The sequence below is a fragment of the Pavona decussata genome, unplaced genomic scaffold (assembly GCF_977016875.1).
Source record: "Pavona decussata unplaced genomic scaffold, jaPavDecu1.1 SCAFFOLD_8, whole genome shotgun sequence".
Classification (NCBI taxonomy): Eukaryota; Metazoa; Cnidaria; class Anthozoa; order Scleractinia; family Agariciidae; genus Pavona; species Pavona decussata.
This window is the reverse complement of record NW_028145431.1, coordinates 2,038,170-2,048,640: the sequence shown is the minus strand read 5'-3', so window position 1 is coordinate 2,048,640 and position 10,471 is coordinate 2,038,170. Positions and strand designations below refer to the sequence as shown.

Here is a 10,471-nt window from a genome sequence, read left to right as displayed (position 1 = left end):
AATCTAAAAAAATAAATATCACAAGATCGATGCATAAACGTACTTTCTAGGTTTTCGACCGATCAGTTTTGGTAACTATGATTAAATCCCATTCATGGCGCAGATTTTACTCTGGGCTCTGTTGACTTCCTGCGCGCTGATTACCAAAAGTAAGATCAATTTCTTAAGTGGAATTCTCAAGTCATTGGGTTTGAATCCTTTTCATAGCTCCGATTTTACTCTGGGCTCTGTTGACTTCAACCGCGGAGAATAAAATAAATATTCTAAATCCGCTGGGTTTGAATCCTTTTCAAGGCGCAGACTTTACTCTGGACTTAAGCTGATCATCTCCAGATTGGTGACCTAAATGTAGGTGAGATAAAATTTATAAGTTGACTTGAGTCAGTAAGTGTTGACATTTCAGTTGGTTTGAATTTAAGTTAATGCGCAGATTTTACTCTAAGCTTTGTTGACCTCCGCCTTGATGTAGTTTGTAGTAGGTAAGGTGAAAGGAAACTTTAACTAGAGCAAACATTGATAGGCCTTTGGGTTTAAATCCCACTGAAGTGCGCACATTGTACATCGCTGGTATTTTCTTATGGTTTTCGTGTATTTTTCGAATTTGACTATTCGTCATACGTCATAAACGTAAAAGATTTTTAATTTGTTGTACTTACCGTTTTTCCTTGAGTTCCAACGCCGTTTCTGAATTGCCTGTGGATTTTCCTGGTGCCATTTTTGTTCACCATTGGAGTCTCGCACTCACTCTGAACTAAAAAGTGAACGTATACCATACACTGTTAGAATGAAGAACAAAATAAAAGAACAAGGCTCACCTGACCTCAACTCTGAAACTGTTCTTGGTAAACGATATACATATGCTTCTTTTTTCTTCACTGATTTCTTCGTCTTTAGAGCTGTTATCTTCCTCTCTTTCTTGACCTCCGACATGGTTATCTATGCAGTGTGCTAATGAGCGTCGATTGCTTGGAAAAAAGTGCCTCTTTTCCGTGAAATTTTTCGCCAACTCTTTGCTATTCGACTTCACATGTGCTGATGTAATCTTGTTTAGAGTTCTCTTCGAGATTCGATGATGGTTAAAAGAGAAAAAAAAAGGTGCATCCTTAGAAGAATGTGAAAAAATGAAGAGCTGAAACTAAAACGTTAGTTGTGGAAAAACAACGCCAGACGCAAATAAATAAACTCTGGTAGCTCCCATTTCTGAAAGTTTATTTTTATTGTTGGTATATTTTCATAACAATGTGTTGCTTTTTAGCTAATTTATGTTCTCACTTGAAACAATTGAAGTTTCTTGAATGCAGACATGATTAAGACACAGGCAGCCTTTTTTGTATATTTTATTATTAATATACTGTACTTGAGCCATTACAAGCGTATATAACACCTTCGTGCAATATTATTGATATGCTTGCAGTACAAATAGCGACGGAAGTCGTCTGAGGTGTCCAAGAAGACGCGAGGAAAAAAGAGAAGAGGATTCCGAGCCATCGTTGTTGTCGAAAAAGGTTTCATCGGAGAAAAAATAATGTGTCCAAGAAGAGGCGACGAAAAAAACGAGAAGAGTATTCCAAGCCATCGTTGTCGTCGACAAAAGGTTTTATCGGACAAAAAATAGTGTATCCAAGAAGAGGCGAGGAAAATAGAAAATAGGCCGATTCCAAGCCTTCGTTGTCTTCGAAAAAAGGTTTTATTGGAGAAAAAAATTCTGTGTCCAAGAAGAGGCGACAGAAAAAAAGAGAAGAGGATTCCAAGCCATCATTGTAGTCGAAAAAAGGTTTCATCCGAGAAAAAAAAAGTGTACATTATTTGCTGAAACAGAATCACTGGGTTACTATTTTCCCTGAAATAAAATATTGCCGTTGGTACTTTTTGCTTAGTTTAAGTTAAAATAAAGACACAAGACACAGTTTCGTTTGAGAAGATTTATTTTTAAAATTTACTTAGTTTAAGCTAAGTTTAAGTTAAAATAAAGACACAAGACACAGTTTTCTTTAATTTGTGTAGATTTATTTTTAAAATCTCTTAAGTTACATCTTAATATAGCTCCATATCGAAGGAAATTGCCGAAGGGATGCGCTCCTACATGAAAAATTTATCGCCAAGAGAAACCGAAGAGAGCTCCTGTGTCCATAAAACTGGACACTTACGAGAGAGGAACTCCCTAGGGTCCCCCGGGCGTTGCGCTGAGGTGTTTAACAGCTTGTTATCGATACCTTGCCGATATTAAGCCTTCACCCGAGTTCTCGGAAGTGTGCAGCGGAACGAAAGCCGAATTCGATAGCCGAAAAAATATCGAGAAGCCGAATCGAAGCGAAAATATCGAAGTTGGAACCGAACTGTTTATATTTAACTTTAGAAGATAACACCTACCCCAGACCTTTGCTTTCTCTTACTAAAAACTTACGATGTACCCGACGTTGATCAAAGGTGTACGATGAGAGAATCAAGATGCGGTTTAACCAACGATCCGGGATTGCTGTTATCTTCCAGCGTGATACAACTTCGTGGTTGTATCACGCAGTGAACCCACATACCTGTTGCCAGTGGCAACCTACCTGCTTGGCTGCCACACGTCTGGACGTTGCTCCATGCTGGTGCAGGCTCGGAAGTTACAGGCGATTCGAACGGACGTGCAATCAGGGTTGACATCTTGACCAGTCGATGAGGTCTTACCTAGAATTAGGTGCTAGCCGGCCAGTTGTACGTTTTCACAACAGTGTGATTGAAATACAACCACCAGAAGTTCTTTATGCTTTCGGTCGGTATGCCGCTACGTTTGGCTAAATTTATTTTTAATATATATACTCAACTGATGAAGTGGAGTTCAGGTTCTAGACGAATTGTCGTATAGTTGAAGCCAACTTTCACCATTGCGAAAACGTACATTATAGTATTATTTATAAATAGCTGTTCTAACAGTTGTTGCTGGGCGTTGCCTTCAATGAAGGAACTAAAACACGGCTACAAATACAAGTGTAAAATAATGATATAAAAGTGCGAAATTGTCAAAAAATAAGATGCTTAATGTTTGAGAAAACGTTTTAATCCGCCCTTCATGAAGCTTGTCCATTAACATCAGTTAGATCAGCTGAAATTAAAATTATTGCTATCTACTATCTTCTTTGACTACTCTTCTTCCTAATCCCAGCAACAGGTCATTTGCAATAAGACGCTAGTTGGACTTCAGCTGCCGCATGATAACTCGTCTGCAATTTGTTGTTTAGTTTACTGTTTTTTGTGGTACCAGTTGCACCTATAACCAATTTTTTTTCTTCAATTAAACGCAAAAACAATATTTCGGCAGTGGCAACCAATAGCATCTAAGCACAAACGACCTGTTCTATGTCGCATCCAGGTCCAGGTCCTTGGTTCGTCGTCTCGTTCATCGCCGCTATGGCAGCTTACTCGCCTACTTACACTGACTAATCAAGACACCTATGGCGCTCGAGTCTTTGTTCTTCTTTCTTCGGCCGGCCAGCAACAGTGATAATCCACTGACCAGTAGACTGCGAAGGCTGCTCCATATGCACCACTGTGGCTCTGCCGACCAGTGAGCAGCAAGCTTCGTACTTCACCAGTCTCCATAGGTTGCGACGAAGACTTCCTACGCCTACGATTTGTAGACGATCTAAGCTCTCTCGCCGCGAAGTGCAATGCAGGCCTCTCTTATAGAGGAGGTTCCTCCCACAAGGCGAGATCAACAAAGGGACAAATCTACTCAAGCTCGACCATCCCTAGAATCCTTCGCAACCGACTGGATCACCGCGCAAAGCGTGACAATCCGAATTTCGCCTTCGAAGGAGACTAGTTGGCCTGAGTATCAACTCGAGGACATCTCAATGTTAACGCTGCCACAGCAAGAAAATCCTCCCAAATGCCTGTCACTTTAATAACGATACTCTTGGACTAGCTTCGCTGACTCTTTGGCTCTCTATGGTCCGACCTGCAGGCTTGTCCAATGATTCTGCGCCGTAGATTGGTCTCGAAGCCTACGTACGCTTACGATTTGTAAACGATCTAAGCTGGCGTGTGTGCGTTGTCCCATTATATTTCCCGGCTAACTACTGAGTCATGATTTTCCTGACACTAAGCTACGCTCTCAGCTTTGATGGTGGATTATAACCTCTTTAACTAATTTCTCGAATTTTAGTGCCTCTTTTCCATTTTACGGAAATATGCGTGGGAAGGATCTGCTTTGAATTTTTTTACATGCCATTGTTACCCTTAACCAAAAGAGGTTTTTATCCACCAAACTTGCGAGCCTGAGTAACTATATGCCTGTAACAAGAGAGACCACTAAACCTGTGAGGAATGGCCTATAGCCTCTAGTTGTCTAGCATTCTTTTAAATGAATGTCTGGTTGAACCTTACGGAAGAAAGCTTCACTAAAAACAGCGCTCACGCTGTCAAGTGAAGTGTGTCATATCAAATTTGCTTTTGCGCAACTAAGCGAGTGATCGCCACCGAACTGATGACCACGACGACGACGAAGGAGACGAGGGTAAAGACAGCGACGACGTGCTCCGAAATACTCCGAAAAAAGTCGAATCGAATCCGAAAATATCGAGGAAAATTTGGCCTAATTTCGACAACTGACCGCATAACCTGCAAAGGAACCCACGGGAGCCTAAAGGGGAGCTTTTTGGGGGAAAATTCGTCCAACCCAAGGGGACCCATTAACTAATAGTTACTACATACAGTTAAGTTAAGCCGAATATGAAGTCCGCTGACTTCTGGCCGAACGTGTGTGTATAAAGTGTGCTTTGTAAGGTTCATCCAGAGCTGTTATTTACCCCCCTATTCCCAACCCACAAGGAAAAGACTGACCAATGGGCTCCTGCCCATACTGAAGATGTTTTCTTTGTCTTGAGTGGTCGAGGCGAAGCTGAGAGTGGGTCGGTGCTGGCAGGAAGGCTGTAGAAACTAACTGAACGGGATCAGTTGCAGTGGTCTGATCTGACTGGGTAAATTGAAACTTGAGGTAAGCTGTGGTTCTGTTGTTGATTTGTGCATGGGATCACTGTGGTCTGAGGCTGAACACTGCGTACCTGAGGATATTCATTGGGGATGCTGTGGCGGATGCTGTGTGATGGAATTCTGGTTGAGGTGATAAGTCATCAGGAAGGCAAGGAAAGCTAAAATAAAAATACAAAGGAATATCAAAACTTGATACTTGATCTATCTTGGGTAGTTCGCCATTTCTGTAGAAGTTGAACGAGTTGAAATAATCGTGAAGTGGCACAAATGAAACTAAAGTTATATTTTTAAGTGGCGTTTTCGTTGGCGTTGCCGTCCTCACTGTTTAAGTTCCCTGATACCTTCAGGGCACATTTTGGCAATATTTTCTAGACATCTTTTAAAGCAGCCGTTTATTTTCCGTTCTATTTACTTTTGCCATACAAGCATGCAGTACGCCGTTTGAAACACTTCTGTGATTTACAATTCTTTTGAAATGAAACATACAGAATTCTTTCATTTTTGTTTCAGATTTATTTGCCATATACCACAGTTCAAGGTTTTGATATTAGTTTTGGTATCGGAGAATACTATCAAATAGCCACCGACGTATGGTCCCTCAAAAACTGTATCGATATATGTTTAAAATATTACAAAGTTTATTCTGACAGAAAAAAAAATGGCGAGCTGGCTCACTCGTTTCTCCAAAATTAAAATAATTAGTTCAGCAAACAAAAAATATATAAGGTTAAGTTGAAATATTTAGTTGTTGTTGTTGTTTTTTTTTTCAAGGAAAACTGAGGCAATCTGCATCAAACTGTATGATGTAGGATTTGAAAAAAAAATGCTTACCTTTCTCAGCACCTTGCAACTTTCTTGCGGTAAAACTGACGCAAAAAATGTCAGAAGATGATACAGTTGTTGAAGTTGAAGAGGAAATTTAAATCGAATTAAAACTCTATAAAAGAAAAGGTTTAACGAGTTTTTATGTCAATTTTCGAAGGTCATGGTTCGGCGGTAAAGATTTTAAAGTGAACTTCTGCGAAGGAAGACGCGCGAATTTTCAATAACACATGTCCAATAATTGCCGTTTATATTCCCTTCGCCTGCTTTTTAAGACACAAATTAAAGCTGAAAGAATGAAATGAACTTTTTATTGAAGTGAGCAAGGCTTAGAACAAGAAGTTGATAGTTCATTTTGGTCTCGTCGATCCAAACTGTAACTGGATTCAACCCCAGAAAAACCGGAGAAAAATTGCAGTTAATACCACACACAATTCGTAAACTATATTGACGTCCTTTTAAAGGTGAATGTCATAAACGTTCAACAGAGCAATGATTCATTTCTTATCTGGAACCTGAATTTGAATATGGCGTTTGAATTACCTAAACTAGATGATACATCCACAGCCATACTCTTCACCGCGTGCTCGCGTTTTGTGAAACATTTTCGAATTAAAGAAAAAATCTTGATTCTGAGTACTCTAGCTACCCTCTACTCGTCTGGTATTTTCGAAAGAAAAATGTATATCGTAAACGTAAAGAAAATCAATGCTCCCGAGAAATAAAAAGCAAGTTCACGCAACACTCTTATGATGCAAATATGATTTAACTTAAGCTTACATGACCGACATGACCGACTTACATGAAAGATAGCAGATACTACATTTAGGAACTTTACCTTCCTTTCTTTCGAACTTTCCCTCTTCCATAATTGTCTTCAGGTTGCAAAAAACAGTACAGTTCTCTATTAATACTTTTGATGAAGAAAGAACATTGGCTCCAGCCATTTTCCCTTGCTAAAGCGCTGAGTTGTTTGTCAAATTGTAATTAAAAGCGAGGAGTTTGAAAACCGCGCTTCGTCGCATCACGTGAATACAGGTCTCTGATTGGCTGGTGTTTAAAATCGCTCGCTTTGATTCATGCAAATAAAAACGTGCGATAACTGATTGTTTGTAACTTGTGCATTTTCACGCTGGCAATGTATTCATTAGCGTTCATTAGTATGCATTTCGTCAGTGGTGTAATTATTTGTGTCACTTGCTTAGCTTACTCGTCGTTAACGGTCGAGGATAATAAAAAAAACAAGGCATTACGTTGTCAAAATTATTTTTTAAAAGTTTGGTAGCTTGTGCTTGGGACAAATTTCACTCCCTGATTTTTTTTCAGTGTTGAACACTTTCCAATCAAGCAGCTGGCCGCTGGAGGTAAAAATTGGCATTTTTAAAAGTACTATACCTTTGCTCAAACATTTTTAACACGCGCTTTTTGGTTATCGCATGTTGGAATTACTTTACTATGCAATTATAAATAAAATGGCTCAAATTATTTTAAAATCATTTTTGGCAAACGTTAAACAAAGGATCAAACTTTTTTTATAAAACAGAGTACCGGAATCGCAGAGGTCATGGGCTCGAATCCCGTTCAAGCCTTAATTTATCACTTCAGGTTTTCTTTACACTCCCGCTCAAGTTGGGTATATAAATGCGATGGTTTTCTGAGTCTTTATTGACACTGGCTCTTGCTGGTCAAGGAGACAAAGACGCCTCGGATATATTATTTATTAATTATCAGATTTTATTTTTCTTGTTTCAAAGTTACAAACTCATTTAATATTAATGCAACGTGACCAAGGAAGCGATCCTCACATCAGGAAAATTAACCAAATATACTGAGTTGTTCAATATGTTTCTATCATGATAAGAAGCATGGCAATATCTTTAACAAGTTTTTTTTTTACAAAATCTCCTTAAGCATAAAGCCACAACTAGGATCGTATGAAGGTAGCCATTCTTCTTAGTTTATCCTCTCCATGGGACTTTAACCATTGTTACAGCTCTATTGTCCATCCTCCTCTCTGAAAGCCTTGGGGCGAGGCTCCCTAAGAGAGCGAAGACGATCCATGATTCGGGCTAGTGGTGCGGTGGGCTCGTCGCTTTCCTAAATAAAAAAAATACGTCGTATAATTAAGCCTGGTTCTCATTAGCAGCGCAAGCACAGACACAAGCATAAGAATGCTTATTTCACCTTGAAAATGGCCTCGACACAAGCATAAGAACAAGCGCAAGCACAAGCACAAGGATCAGTGCCTTTTCTTGTTCTTGTGCTTGCGTCGCGTTCGTTTTCACTTTACATAAAGCTCTTATGCCTGTGCTTGTGCGGGATAGTTGAGGTCTAAACTTTTCTTGCGGGAGTTTCAACTTTCCAGTTGATTATTTGTTTTAGCGATTTTATAAGGAAACGAATATTTGGGATTTTGAGATAATGGTGTTTTTTGCAGGTCGCGTAACTTGACATTACCGCATAACTAAATGTTTCGTTTTATCAGCAGAGCTGGTAATCAGTGACCACCGTAAAGAGATTCGAGTACTAACGTTTCGAGATCGGTTAGAGTTAGAGCGAATCCATTCGCTCTGACGCTCCAACAAAGTGCTGACTCTCGAAACGTCTGCACTCGAATCTGTTTTAGTCCTTTTACAATGGCCAAATTCCCTTATCACCTCTGTTGATAAAACCAAACATTCGTTTCCACTCCCCACCGACGTAGCACCGCAGTTTCTTTAGAAACCAACCCCTTCATCATTAATACCGCATTAAGTTGAGAGCTTTGGAAAGCGACCGTAGGGTAAGCTGTGAACTCGGCAAGGAAACCGGATGAATTCCTTTTCACATTGTGGCACTAAGTATTGTCTTCTTCTGACTTCTGCACCAAGGCAAACTTCAACAGGTCTCAATAGCCTTGTTTCAAAAGGTAATATTTGGACTTGTGAATTACATTGCATTCTGAATGAATTTAGGTGGGCCTCCAATCCAAGTAGTTGTTTTTGCCATTTTCGATGCTTCAAAGCATAAAAAAGGTGCTTAACAGTTTTTGAGGAAATTCTAAAGGGTCACCATTTAAATGAAATATTACAAAGCGTGGCAATGTCGATTGTGCTATACAAGAGGCTTGATTATGTGGAACAAAGCCTAAACTGTTTTGAATTCAAATGAAAGCTACTGAGCAGCACTTCTACAAAATGAAGTGGACCTTGTTGGTGAAATCTTAAAGTGTGACCATTCAAATGAAAGCTACTGAACAGTACTTTCCTGTGGTGCTGTTTACTATGCTGTACAAGGTGGTTCTAACTTTTGAGTCTGTGGATGAAACTTAAATTAAAGTATGACTATTCAAATGAACGCTATTAAGCAATACGTATCTACAGTGCTGTTTCTTTTATTATTCAGTTATGACCTAATGAAAATTCGGGTGACATTTCTCTTCAATTTTGTTCCTCGACGCTCAGTGGCATGAAAAGATTCAGAGAGCTTGTACCAGTAAAAACCATGAAAAAAAGGACGTGCGTTACTCGAATAAACAGTTTTAACCAACCTGTCTTTTACGTCCGCATAGGTATGAATACGGGCAGCCCCAAGGATCCTGCGAGATCACAAGCAACGGTGCCGAGACGATAAAAACACAAAACAAGGCGAAAAACACACGAAAATTCATCTTCCTTCCTTCTGTGGCGTTTTGATAGAGTTTGACTTAACTCTCCTGGATTGTGACTTCGCAGTGTCAGTGTGTTCATTTTATAGAGAGCACTGCACTTAATTAGTGAGATCCGATGCAATTTCTCGACTCCTCCTAAAGTGGGCTAAACTATACTATTAATTAATAGGTGTTCATTATTGTTTTATTCGCGTCTTTTGGGTTAATTTGTTGATGTATTGGCTACAGTAAGGTGTTTCTTTGATAAACATTTTGTCGTAAAAATGCGCAAATAAAAATTAACGACGCCAAGACCTCTTCGAGGACAGATGGATCTTGCAAATGGCCTTAGTATTTGAAACTTTCCTTTTAATCGCTGTTTTTTAAATAATAAAAGAAGGTCACCGACAAAATGTTTTCACTGTAAAGGAAAAGATGAATTAATTTGCAAGTTTGTTTCTTTTCCTGTGGGAGTGAAGTTTGATGTTGATCAAGTGCTAATGGTATACTGAAACTCAACTAAAAAGGAAACTGTTTCTGTTCCATCAGTATACCACGCATTTCTATCGTTTATCGACGCATTTACCAATTTGAGTTTAATTCAGGCGCCTCTTCGCCTTCCTTAAACGCCGGAAAAGCGTGGTGTTAATGGTCTTTCGTGACTCAGAATTTTCCAGTAATAACGAACCCCACCGTTGCCTTTGCGTTTCCTGTTTACATCATTTATGCCCTGCTTGAATTTTTTTAACTTAAGACGAATTAATGAAGTATGCATATGATATTACATACAACCTGTGCAAGCGCTAAATTTTAAGTGCTCTGTCACATATAACTTATTTGGCAACATGTTAAGCGTCTTTCTTTTCGCTTTCAACCTCGTGTTTTAAATAATTAAACCACTCAATGCTTTCTTGTTAAATTTACGGTTTGCCATTGCACAGGCGCCAATTACAAGTCATATTCAAAACTATAGTATGTGAACAGCTGAAGGGGAAATAAAAGGAGCCTTGGGCGATATTTTTGGCCACGCTTTGAACAACCATT

General features: G+C 39.3%; 1 long non-coding RNA gene across 1 annotated transcript; it reads right to left on the bottom strand.

Moving 5' to 3' along the window:
- Positions 1–7,510: 7,510 nt before the first annotated feature.
- LOC146488855 (uncharacterized) lies at positions 7,511–9,487 on the bottom strand. The gene is made up of 2 exons (XR_014865179.1): positions 9,329–9,487; positions 7,511–7,896 (listed from the first exon to the last, which is right to left on the bottom strand). It is a non-coding gene; the product is annotated as an uncharacterized LOC146488855 (long non-coding RNA).
- Between the last annotated feature and the right edge of the window lie 984 nt (positions 9,488–10,471).